The sequence below is a fragment of the Bacillus rossius genome, unplaced genomic scaffold (genome assembly GCF_032445375.1).
Source record: "Bacillus rossius redtenbacheri isolate Brsri unplaced genomic scaffold, Brsri_v3 Brsri_v3_scf717, whole genome shotgun sequence".
NCBI lineage: Eukaryota > Metazoa > Arthropoda > Insecta > Phasmatodea > Bacillidae > Bacillus > Bacillus rossius.
Window position 1 is genome coordinate 1 of NW_026962939.1, and position 12,500 is coordinate 12,500.

At 51.5% G+C, this 12,500-nt stretch overlaps 1 non-coding gene across 1 annotated transcript in view; it reads left to right on the top strand.

Annotated features, from left to right (window-relative positions):
- The first annotated feature begins 12,325 nt into the window (after positions 1-12,325).
- Positions 12,326-12,500, top strand: part of LOC134545433 (small subunit ribosomal RNA) — a 1,989-nt gene continuing 1,814 nt past the window's right edge. Inside the window, exon 1 of the ribosomal RNA XR_010078534.1 lies at positions 12,326-12,500. This exon is cut by the window's right edge and continues 1,814 nt beyond it. This is a non-coding gene — a ribosomal RNA (small subunit ribosomal RNA).

The window sequence follows — 12,500 nt, forward strand, 5'->3', positions numbered from 1 at the left end:
ATCGGGAAATCTAGCAAATAGCTGAAGACATTCTCCCGGCGATGGAGGCCTCGGCGGCCGGGAAAAACGCCCGCGCTCGGGCGTTGCGCGCCCCCTTGGCAAGGCCCATTTTGGGTTATATAGGGGGTAGTGGTGTCCCGAGGGGAAAAAATTAACATGTTAAATACTGCTCCCAGGCAATTGTAAAATGTCTCGGCGACGGAAGGCACCACTACCCGGCATATTTACGCCCCTCGGACTCCGTGCGCCAGCCTGTAATAGCGAATCGGGACTTAGAAAAAAAATTCGAGCAGGGAGCCAGAACATTTTCCCGGCGATCGAGGCCTCCGCGGCCGAGGAATTTGTCATTGGTGATTTTGCATGTTAAATTAACATGTGTATTAACACAGGCTTGGAGAAGCAAGCCTGCGGGACTCTGCAATACATTGAGCGGGCAGCCAGAAAATTCTGGCGGCGACCGTGGCCTCCGCGGCCGGGGAAATAATCCTCTGTAATTTTACATGTTAAATTAACATGTGTATTAACACAGGCTTGGAGAAGCAAGCCTGCGGGACTCTGCAATACATTGAGCGGGGAGCCAGAAATTTCTGGCGGCGACCGAGGCCTCTGCGGCCGGGATAATAATCCTTGGTAATTTTACATGTTAAATTAACATGTGTATTAACACAGGCTGGGAGAACTAGGCATTCTGGACTTTGAAAAATTTCGAGCAGGGGCCGGAGAAATTCTCCCGGCGACCGAGGCCTCCGCGGCCGGGAGAACTCTCGGCGCTCGGGCTCCGCGTCTACCCATGGGGAGCGGGCAGCCAGAAAATTCTGGCGGCGACCGAGGCCTCCGCGGCCGAGGAAAAGGTCATTGGTAATATTACATGTTAAATTAACATGTGTATTAACACATGCTGGGAGAAGCAGGCATTCTGGACTTTGAAAAATTTCGAGCAGGGGCCGGAGAAATTCTCCCGGCGACCGAGGCCTCCGCGGCCGGGAGAACTCTCGGCGCTCGGGCTCCGCGTCTACCCTTGGGGAGCGGGCAGCCAGAAAATTCTGGCGGCGACCGAGGCCTCCGCGGCCGAGGAAATGGTCCTTGGTGATTTTACATGTTAAATTAACATGTGTATTAACACAGGCTGGGAGAAGCAGGCATTCTGGACTTTGGAAAATTTCGAGCAGGGGCCGGAGAAAATCTCCCGGCGACCGAGGCCTCTGCGGCCGGGAGAACTCTCGGCGCTCGGGCTCCGGGTGTACCCGCGGCAAGGCCCATTTTGTGTTATATAGGGGGTAGTGGTGTCCCGAGGGGGAAAAAATTAACATGTTAAATACTGCTTCCAGGCAATAGGAAAATGTCTCGGCGACGGAACACACCACTACCCGGCGAATTCCCGCCCCTCGGACTCCGTGCGCCAGCTAGTAAGAGCGAATCGGGACTTGGAAAAAATTTTATCGGGGAGCCAGAAAATTCTCCCGGCGATCAAGGCAATCACCGCCGGGAGAATTTTTTCTAGCTAACCGATTGAAATTTTCAAAGTACCAATTGCCTCGAAAACAACCACGAACGTAAAACAACCACGAACGGAAAACAACCACGAACGACAACAACCACGAACGACAACAACCACGAACGACAACAACCACGAACGGAAAACAACCCCGAACGACAACAACCACGAACGCACAACAACCACGAATGAAAACAACCACGAACAGTAAACAACCACGAACGAAAACAACCACGAACGAAAACCACCTCGTTCGTGGTTGTTCGCCTTGTGGGGCGAATCGGGACATCATGCAAATAGCTGGAGACATTCTCCCGGCGATCGAGGCCTCGGCGCCCGGGAAAAATGCCCGCGCTCGGGCGTTGTGGGCACCCATTGCATGGCCCATTTTGGGTTATATAGGGGGTAGTGGTGTCCCGAGGGGGAAAAAATTAACATGTTAAATACTGCTCCCAGGCAATTGTAAAATGTCTCGGCGACGGAAGGCACCACTACCCGGCATATTTCCGCCCCTCGGACTCCGTGCGCCAGCCTGTAATAGCGAATCGGGACTTAGAAAAAATTCGAGCAGAGAGCCAGAAAATTCTCCCGGCGATGGAGGCCTCCGCGGCCGAGGAAATTGTCATTGGTGATTTTGCATGTTAAATTAACATGTGTATTAACACAGGCTTGGAGAAGCAAGCCTGCGGGACTCTGCAATACATTGAGCGGGGAGCCAGAAAATTCTGGCGGCGACCGAGGCCTCCGCGGCCGGGAGAACTCTCGGCGCTCGGGCTCCGCGTCTACACATGGGGAGCGGGCAGCCAGAAAATTCTGGCGGCGACCGAGGCCTCCGCGGCCGAGGAAATGGTCCTTGGTGATTTTACATGTTAAATTAACATGTGTATTAACACAGGCTGGGAGAAGCAAGCCTGCGGGTCGCTGCAATATATTGAGCGGGGAGCCAGAAATTTCTGGCGGCGATCGAGGCCTCCGCGGCCGGGGAAATAATCCTCGGTAATTTTACATGTTAAATTAACATGTGTATTAACACAGGCTTGGAGAAGCAAGCCTGCGGGTCTCTGCAATACATTGAGCGGGGAGCCAGAAATTTCTGGCGGCGACCGAGGCCTCTGCGGCCGGGATAATAATCCTTGGTAATTTTACATGTTAAATTAACATGTGTATTAACACAGGCTGGGAGAACTAGGCATTCTGGACTTTGAAAAATTTCGAGCAGGGGCCAGAGAAATTCTCCCGGCGACAGAGGCCTCCGCGGCCGGGAGAAATCTCGGCGCTCGGGCAGCGCGTCTACCCATGGGGAGCGGGCAGCCAGAAAATTCTGGCGGCGACCGAGGCCTCCGCGGACGAGGAAAAGGTCATTGGTAATATTACATGTTAAATTAACATGTGTATTAACACATGCTGGGAGAAGCAGGCATTCTGGACTTTGAAAAATTTCGAGCAGGGGCCGGAGAAATTCTCCCGGCGACCGAGGCCTCCGCGGCCGGGAGAACTCTCGGCGCTCGGGCTCCGCGTCTACCAATGGGGAGCGGGCAGCCAGAAAATTCTGGCGGCGACCGAGGCCTCCGCGGCCGAGGAAATGGTCCTTGTTGATTTTACATGTTAAATTAACATGTGTATTAACACAGGCTGGGAGAAGCAAGCCTGCGGGACTCTGCAATACATTGAGCGGGGAGCCAGAAAATTCTGGCGGCGACCGAGGCCTCCGCGGCCGAGGAAATGGTCCTCAATGATTTTACATGTTAAATTAACATGTGTATTAACACAGGCTGGGAGAAGCAAGCCTGCGGGACTCTGCAATACATTGAGCGGGGAGCCAGAAAATTCTGGCGGCGACCGAGGCCTCCGCGGCCGGGGAAATAATCCTCGGTAATTTTACATGTTAAATTAACATGTGTATTAACACAGGCTGGGAGAAGCAGGCATTCTGGACTTTGAAAAATTTCGAGCAGGGGCCGGAGAAATTCTCCCGGCGACCGAGGCCTCCGCGGCCGGGAGAACTTCGGCGCTCGGGCTCCGCGTGTACACGCCGCAAGGCCCATTTTGGGTTATATAGGGGGTAGTGGTGTCTCTGGAGGGAAAAAATACACGGTAAATATTGCAGCCAGAGCCTATGGCAATCTGTTGGCGACCGAGGCCTCCACACCCCGGCAAATTTTCGGCTCTCGGACTGTGTGTATTCCACTGGAGACAGGCCTGCGGGACTCTGTAATATATTGAGCCGGGAGCCAGAAAATTCTGGCGGCGACCGAAGCCTCCGCGGCCGGGGAAATAATCCTCGGTAATTTTACATGTTAAATTAACATGTGTATTAACACAGGCTGGGAGAAGCAAGCCTGCGGGTCGCTGCAATATATTGAGCGGGGAGCCAGAAAATTCTGGCGGCGACCGAGGCCTCCGCGGCCGGGGAAATAATCCTCGGTAATTTTACATGTTAAATTAACATGTGTATTAACACAGGCTTGGAGAAGCAAGCCTGCGGGACTCTGCAATACATTGAGCGGGGAGCCAGAAAATTCTGGCGGCGACCGCGGCCTCTGCGGCCAGGGAAATAATCCTCGGTAATTTTACATGTTAAATAACCATGTGTATTAACACAGGCTGGGAGAAGCAAGCATGCGGGACTCTGCAATATATTGAGCAGGGAGCCAGAAAATTCTGGCTGCGACCGAGGCCTCTGCGGCCGAGGAAATGGTCATTGGTAATTTTACATGTTAAATTAACATGTGTTTTAACACAGGCTGGGAGATGCAGGCATTCTGGACTTAGAAAAATTTCGAGCAGGGGCCCGAGAAATTCTCCCGGCGACCGAGGCCTCCGCGGCCGGGAGAACTCTCGAAAACCACCTCGTTCGTGGTTGTTTGCCGTGCGGGGCGAATCGGGAAATCTAGCAAATAGCTGAAGACATTCTCCCGGCGATGGAGGCCTCGGCGGCCGGGAAAAACGCCCGCGCTCGGGCGTTGCGCGCCCCCTTGGCAAGGCCCATTTTGGGTTATATAGGGGGTAGTGGTGTCCCGAGGGGAAAAAATTAACATGTTAAATACTGCTCCCAGGCAATTGTAAAATGTCTCGGCGACGGAAGGCACCACTACCCGGCATATTTACGCCCCTCGGACTCCGTGCGCCAGCCTGTAATAGCGAATCGGGACTTAGAAAAAAAATTCGAGCAGGGAGCCAGAACATTTTCCCGGCGATCGAGGCCTCCGCGGCCGAGGAATTTGTCATTGGTGATTTTGCATGTTAAATTAACATGTGTATTAACACAGGCTTGGAGAAGCAAGCCTGCGGGACTCTGCAATACATTGAGCGGGCAGCCAGAAAATTCTGGCGGCGACCGAGGCCTCCGCGGCCGGGGAAATAATCCTCTGTAATTTTACATGTTAAATTAACATGTGTATTAACACAGGCTTGGAGAAGCAAGCCTGCGGGACGCTGCAATACATTGAGCGGGGAGCCAGAAATTTCTGGCGGCGACCGAGGCCTCTGCGGCCGGGATAATAATCCTTGGTAATTTTACATGTTAAATTAACATGTGTATTAACACAGGCTGGGAGAACTAGGCATTCTAGACTTTGAAAAATTTCGAGCAGGGGCCGGAGAAATTCTCCCGGCGACCGAGGCCTCCGCGGCCGGGAGAACTCTCGGCGCTCGGGCTCCGCGTCTACCCATGGGGAGCGGGAAGCCAGAAAATTCTGGCGGCGACCGAGGCCTCCGCGGCCGAGGAAATGGTCCTTGGTGATTTTACATGTTAAATTAACATGTGTATTAACACAGGCTGGGAAAAGCAAGCCTGCGGGACTCTGCAATATATTGAGCGGGGAGCCAGAAAATTCTGGCGGCGACCGAGGCCTCCACGGCCGGGGAAATAATCCTCGGTAATTTAACATGTTAAATTAACATGTGTATTAACACAGGCTTGGAGAAGCATGCCTGCGGGACTCTGCAATACATTGAGCGGGGAGCCAGAAAATTCTGGCGGCGACCGAGGCCTCTGCGGCCGAGGAAATGGTCATTGGTAATTTTACATGTTAAATTAACATGTGTATTAACACAGGCTGGGAAAAGCAAGCCTGCGGGACTCTGCAATATATTGAGCGGGGAGCCAGAAAATTCTGGCGGCGACCGAGGCCTCCACGGCCGGGGAAATAATCCTCGGTAATTTAACATGTTAAATTAACATGTGTATTAACACAGGCTGGGAGAAGCAGGCATTCTGGACTTTGAAAAATTTCGAGCAGGGGCCGGAGAAATTCTCCCGGCGACCGAGGCCTCCGCGGCCGGGAGAACACTCGGCGCTCGGGCTCCGCGTGTACCCGCGGCAAGGCCCATGTTGGGTTATATAGGGGGTAGTGGTGTCCCGAGGGGGAAAAAATTAACATGTTAAATACAGCTTCCAGGCAATAGAAAAATGTCTCGGCGACGGAAGGCACCACTACCCGGCGAATTCCCGCCCCTCTGACTCCGTGCGCCAGCCTGTAATAGCGAATCGGGACTTAGAAAAAATTCGAGCAGGGAGCCAGACAATTCTGTCGGCGACCGAGGCCTCCGTGGCCGGGGAAATAATCCTCGGTAATTTTACATGTTAAATTAACATGTGTATTAACACAGGCTTGGAGAACCAAGCCTGCGGGACTCTGCAATACATTGAGCGGGGAGCCAGAAAATTCTGGCGGCGACCGAGGCCTCCGCGGCCGGGGAAATAATCCTCGGTAATTTTACATGTTAAATTAACATGTGTATTAACACAGGCTTGGAGAACCAAGCCTGCGGGACTCTGCAATACATTGAGAGGTGAGCCAGAAAATTCTGGCGGCGACCGAGGCCTCCGCGGCCGAGGAAATGGTCCTCGGTGATTTTACATGTTAAATTAACATGTGTATTAACACAGGCTGGGAGAAGCAAGCCTGCGGGACTCTGCAATATATTGAGCGGGGAGCCAGAAAATTCTGGCGGCGACCGAGGCCTCCACGGCCGGGGAAATAATCCTCGATAATTTAACATGTTAAATTAACATGTGTATTAACACAGGCTGGGAGAAGCAGGCATTCTGGACTTTGAAAAATTTCGAGCAGGGGCCGGAGAAATTCTCCCGGCGACCGAGGCCTCCGCGGCCGGGAGAACTTCGGCGCTCGGGCTCTGCGTGTACCCACCGCAAGGCCTATTTTGGGTTTTATAGGGGGTAGTGGTGTCTCTGGAGGGAAAAAATACACGGTAAATATTGCAGCCAGAGCCTATGGCAATCTGTTGGCGACCGAGGCCTCCACACCCCGGCAAATTTTCGGCTCTCGGACTGTGTGTATTCCACTGGAGACAGGCCTGCGGGACTCTGTAATATATTGAGCCGGGAGCCAGAAAATTCTGGCGGCGACCGAGGCCTCCGCGGCCGAGGAAAAGGTCATTGGTAAAATTACATGTTAAATTAACATGTGTATTAACACAGGCTGGGAGAAGCAGGCATTCTGGACTTAGAAAAATTTCGAGCAGGGGCCCGAGAAATTCTCCCGGCTACGAGGCCTCCGCGGCCGGGAGAACTCTCGGCGCTCGGGCTCCGCGTCTACACATGGGGAGCGGGCAGCCAGAAAATTCTGGCGGCGACCGAGGCCTCCGCGGCCGAGGAAATGGTCCTTGGTGATTTTACATGTTAAATTAACATGTGTATTAACACAGGCTGGGAGAAGCAAGCCTGCGGGTCGCTGCAATATATTGAGCGGGGAGCCAGAAATTTCTGGCGGCGACCGAGGCCTCCGCGGCCGGGGAAATAATCCTCGGTAATTTTACATGTTAAATTAACATGTGTATTAACACAGGCTTGGAGAAGCAAGCATGCGGGACTCTGCAATATATTGAGCAGGGAGCCAGAAAATTCTGGCTGCGACCGAGGCCTCTGCGGCCGAGGAAATGGTCATTGGTAATTTTACATGTTAAATTAACATGTGTTTTAACACAGGCTGGGAGATGCAGGCATTCTGGACTTAGAAAAATTTCGAGCAGGGGCCAGGGAAATTCTCCCTGCGACCGAGGCCTCCGCGGCCGGGAGAACTCTCGAAAACCACCTCGTTCGTGGTTGTTTGTCGTGCGGGGCGAATCGGGAAATCTAGCAAATAGCTGAAGACATTCTCCCGGCGATGGAGGTCTCGGCGGCCGGGAAAAACGCCCGCGCTCGGGCGTTGCGCGCCCCCTTGGCAAGGCCCATTTTGCGTTATATAGGGGGTAGTGGTGTCACGAGGGGAAAAAATTAACATGTTAAATACTGCTCCCAGGCAATTGTAAAATGTCTCGGCGACGGAAGGCACCACTACCCGGCATATTTACGCCCCTCGGACTCCGTGCGCCAGCCTGTAATAGCGAATCGGGACTTAGAAAAAAAATTCGAGCAGGGAGCCAGAACATTTTCCCGGCGATCGAGGCCTCCGCGGCCGAGGAATTTGTCATTGGTGATTTTGCATGTTAAATTAACATGTGTATTAACACAGGCTTGGAGAAGCAAGCCTGCGGGACTCTGCAATACATTGAGCGGGCAGCCAGAAAATTCTGGCGGCGACCGAGGCCTCCGCGGCCGGGGAAATAATCCTCTGTAATTTTACATGTTAAATTAACATGTGTATTAACACAGGCTTGGAGAAGCAAGCCTGCGGGACTCTGCAATACATTGAGCGGGGAGCCAGAAATTTCTGGCGGCGACCGAGGCCTCTGCGGCCGGGATAATAATCCTTGGTAATTTTACATGTTAAATTAACATGTGTATTAACACAGGCTGGGAGAACTAGGCATTCTGGACTTTGAAAAATTTCGAGCAGGGGCCGGAGAAATTCTCCCGGCGACCGAGGCCTCCGCGGCCGGGAGAACTCTCGGCGCTCGGGCTCCGCGTCTACCCATGGGGAGCGGGCAGCCAGAAAATTCTGGCGGCGACCGAGGCCTCCGCGGCCGAGGAAAAGGTCATTGGTAATATTACATGTTAAATTAACATGTGTATTAACACATGCTGGGAGAAGCAGGCATTCTGGACTTTGAAAAATTTCGAGCAGGGGCCGGAGAAATTCTCCCGGCGACCGAGGCCTCCGCGGCCGGGAGAACTCTCGGCGCTTGGGCAGCGCGTCTACCCATGGGGAGCGGGCAGCCAGAAAATTCTGGCGGTGACCGAGGCCTCCGCGGCCGAGGAAATGGTCCTTGGTGATTTTACATGTTAAATTAACATGTGTATTAACACAGGCTGGGAGAAGCAGGCATTCTGGACTTAGAAAAATTTCGAGCAGGGGCCGTTGAAATTCTCCCGGCGACCGAGGCCTCCGCGGCCGGGAGAACTCTCGGCGCTCGGGCTCCGCGTGTACACGCGTCAAGGCCCATTTTGGGTTATATAGGGTGTAGTGGTGTCTCTGGAGGGAAAAAATACACGGTAAATATTGCAGCCAGAGCCTATGGCAATCTGTTGGCGACCGAGGCCTCCACACCCCGGCAAATTTTCGGCTCTCGGACTGTGTGTATTCCACTGGAGACAGGCCTGCGGGACTGTGCAGTATATTGAGCGGGGAGCCAGGAAAATCTCCCGGCGACCGAGGCCTCCGCGGCCGAGGAAATGGTAATTGGTGGTTTTGCATGTAAAATTAACATGTGTATTAACACAAGCTGGGATGAGAGGAATTTGGCGGCGACCGAGGCCTCCTCACCCCGGCAAAATATCAGCTACCGGGCTCTGCATATTCCTACAGAAGCAGGCCTGCAGGACTCTGCAATATATTGAGCGGGAACCAGAAAATTCTGGCGGCGACCGAGGCCTCCGCGGCCGAGGAAAATTGTCATTGGTGGTTTGCATGTAAAATTAACATGTGTATTAACACAAGCTGTGACCAGAGGAATTTGGCGGCGACCGGGGCCTCCACACCCCGGCAAAATATCAGCTACCGGGCTCTGCTTATTCACATTCAAGCAGGCATTAGGGACTCTGAAAAGTTTCGGGCGGGGAGCCAGAAAATTCTCCCGGCCACAGAGCCCTCCCTCCCGAGAGTCTGTGTAAATGCCTGTTATACAGGCCCCATGAATTCCAGCCTTATAGGTTATTTTAAGTCTCCGTTCGTGGTTGTTCGTAAACAACTGCGATTCGGGATTTTGACCTATTTCCTATGATCATGTTCCCGGAAGTTAGCCAGCCTCTTTCAGTCAAAATCTCATATTTTGGGTACCTTTGTGAACCCATCGATAGGCCCATTTTGGGTATATTAGGGGGACATGCAATCGGGAAAAATTGGAATTATTTGCAATATGGAAAGAATATGTACATAAATGAAAAGGGAGTCCCCCCGAGTTTTCTCGCCCTATATATATTGCAAAAATATCCAATTAATTATTGTGGAACCTGTAGCACCTTTCTATGAAGCAGAATTAACATTACAGAACGGTTTGAATGCTACCACCTCAGTTTCTCTACAATGCATTGGATTTCAAAGAGGTGAATTACTGTGGATGGTACTGTTGTATGGCTAACAAATCGTCTGGGAAACAATGCAGAATTAAATTAAGAAGGTTGTATGTTTTCTGTTACATGGTGGAGGTGCCCTCTAGTACACAGTAAAATGTTTTGTGGACTGCAGCTCCTTGAGGAATTAATTCAGTATGGGTCTTGTAGTGGTCTGAAAGTGGATGATGAAAAAGAATGTATAATGGTATTCAGAGCACCTCGCGGTGAAGCGGACATGCTACCTCAAAATGCTTGATTGATTCATGCCCAGTTCCCCCAAGAAGCGGTACATTGAAAAAATTGATTTACTTTGTGGATGATACTAGCAAATACTATCCGCTGGGGGAAGTAAGCAGAAATTTGGTGGTCGTATGTTTGTTACATGGTAGAGGTGCTTTCTAGTACACAATGAAATGCTTGGTGTACCGCTGCTCCTTGAAGAATTAATTCCATATGGGTCTAGCCGTGGTCTTAACTGTGAACACGAAGAACTATCTAAAGTGGCCTATCTGTCTGAACTGCAATACACAAGCTGCGAGCCAATGCTATACCTTTCTCAGGTAACGAGCTCTTGTGCGGCGATTCGATTGGATGCGAAATGGTGGGGAACGCGTGTCCGGTCGTCTTAACCAAGTAATGGTTCCCCTCTGTTAACAATGAAATGTTTGATGGATCGCAGCTCCCTGAGAGACAAGTTTCAAAGGGGTTAGTCGCGGTCTTCAATCCTGGCCAAGGTGCAGTCACCATCTATAAGAGATACCTGCTTTACTGAAGGGTAGCAAGAGTTCCCTTGCCCGCATGTTGCTCCGTGGGGGTATATCAGTATAAAGGTAGAAGAAGCCATGATCGGAGCTTCGGTGGATGAGATTGGCGGAGAAGACATGTTCTTGTCTATCTGGTAGATCAGGGGGGTGGCAGCTGATCCGGAGAAAGCAAGCGGACTCCCGATGTTCCGTCGACTCCCAATGTACACTTGAAACATGCACATTTGGGTGGCGAGGGGGCGTTGTGGCCATCCGAAAACATGTCTTCATCTCTCTTATTGGTGGACCGCTGCTCCTTGAAGAATTAATTCCATATGGGTCTAGTCTTGGTGATAACTGTGAACACTAAGAACTATCTAAAGTGGCCTATCTGTCTGAACTGCAATACACTAGCTGCGAGCCAATGCTATACCTTTCTTAGGTAACGAGCTCTTGTGCGGCAATTCGATTGGATGCGAAATGGTGGGGAACGCGTGTCCTATCGTCTTAACCAAGTAATGGTTCCCCTCTGTTAACAATGAAATGTTTGATGGATCGCAGCTCCCTGAGAGACAAGTTTCAAAGGGGTTAGTCGCGGTCTTCAATCCTGGCCAAGGTGCAGTCACCATCTATAAGAGATACCTGCTTTACTGAAGGGTAGCAAGAGTTCCCTTGCCCGCATGTTGCTCCGTGGGGGTATATCAGTATAAAGGTAGAAGAAGCCATGATCGGAGCTTCGGTGGATGAGATTGGTGGAGAAGACATGTTCTTGTCTATCTGGTAGATCAGGGGGGTGGCAGCTGATCCGGAGAAAGCAAGCGGACTCCCGATGTTCCGTCGACTCCCAATGTACACTTAAAACATGCACATTTGGGTGGCGAGGGGGCGTTGTGGCCATCCGAAAACATGTCTTCATCTCTCTTATTGGTGGACCGCTGCTCCTTGAAGAATTAAATCCATATGGGTCTAGTCTTGGTGATAACTGTGAACACTAAGAACTATCTAAAGTGGCCTATCTGTCTGAACTGCAATACACTAGCTGCGAGCCAATGCTATACCTTTCTCAGGTAACGAGCTCTTGTGCGGCAATTCGATTGGATGCGAAATGGTGGGGAACGCGTGTCCTATCGTCTTAACCAAGTAATGGTTCCCCTCTGTTAACAATGAAATGTTTGATGGATCGCAGCTCCCTGAGAGACAAGTTTCAAAGGGGTTAGTCGCGGTCTTCAGCCCTGGCCAAAGGTGTTTAGAAATGAATACTTTTCGGACCAGTGGGCAAATTAGTTCACAGCGAGCCCACGGGCCAACGGTCTGCTCCCGCAGTGGGCCGCGCCCGAATGTGGGCACCGATCATATAATTTGAAATCCACTCGCCAAGTACCATGCGAGTTTCTAAGAGCGCGATATATTCGCCAGTGAAAGCCTTGGAAGTTTGGCCTCGCCTACTCCCTAGGAAAATTAATTAGAGATGGAAGGAAAGACTTTGCAATTGCAAAGCGGGTGTCGATATTGGGAAGTCGCCCCCGTACTTGTTGATACAGAAGGAAAAAAAAATGTACATCATAAGATTCGGACCCGGTGCTCTGCGGACCCGGGAGGTTCCTCCGAACGAAAAAAAAAGCTGCTAGCAGCTCCCTGGTTGATCCTGCCAGTAGTCATATGCTTGTCTCAAAGATTAAGCCATGCATGTCTAAGTGCAAGCCAAAATAAGGTGAAACCGCGAATGGCTCATTAAATCAGTTATGGTTCCTTAGATCGTACCACATGACTTGGATAACTGTGGTAATTCTAGAGCTAATACATGCTG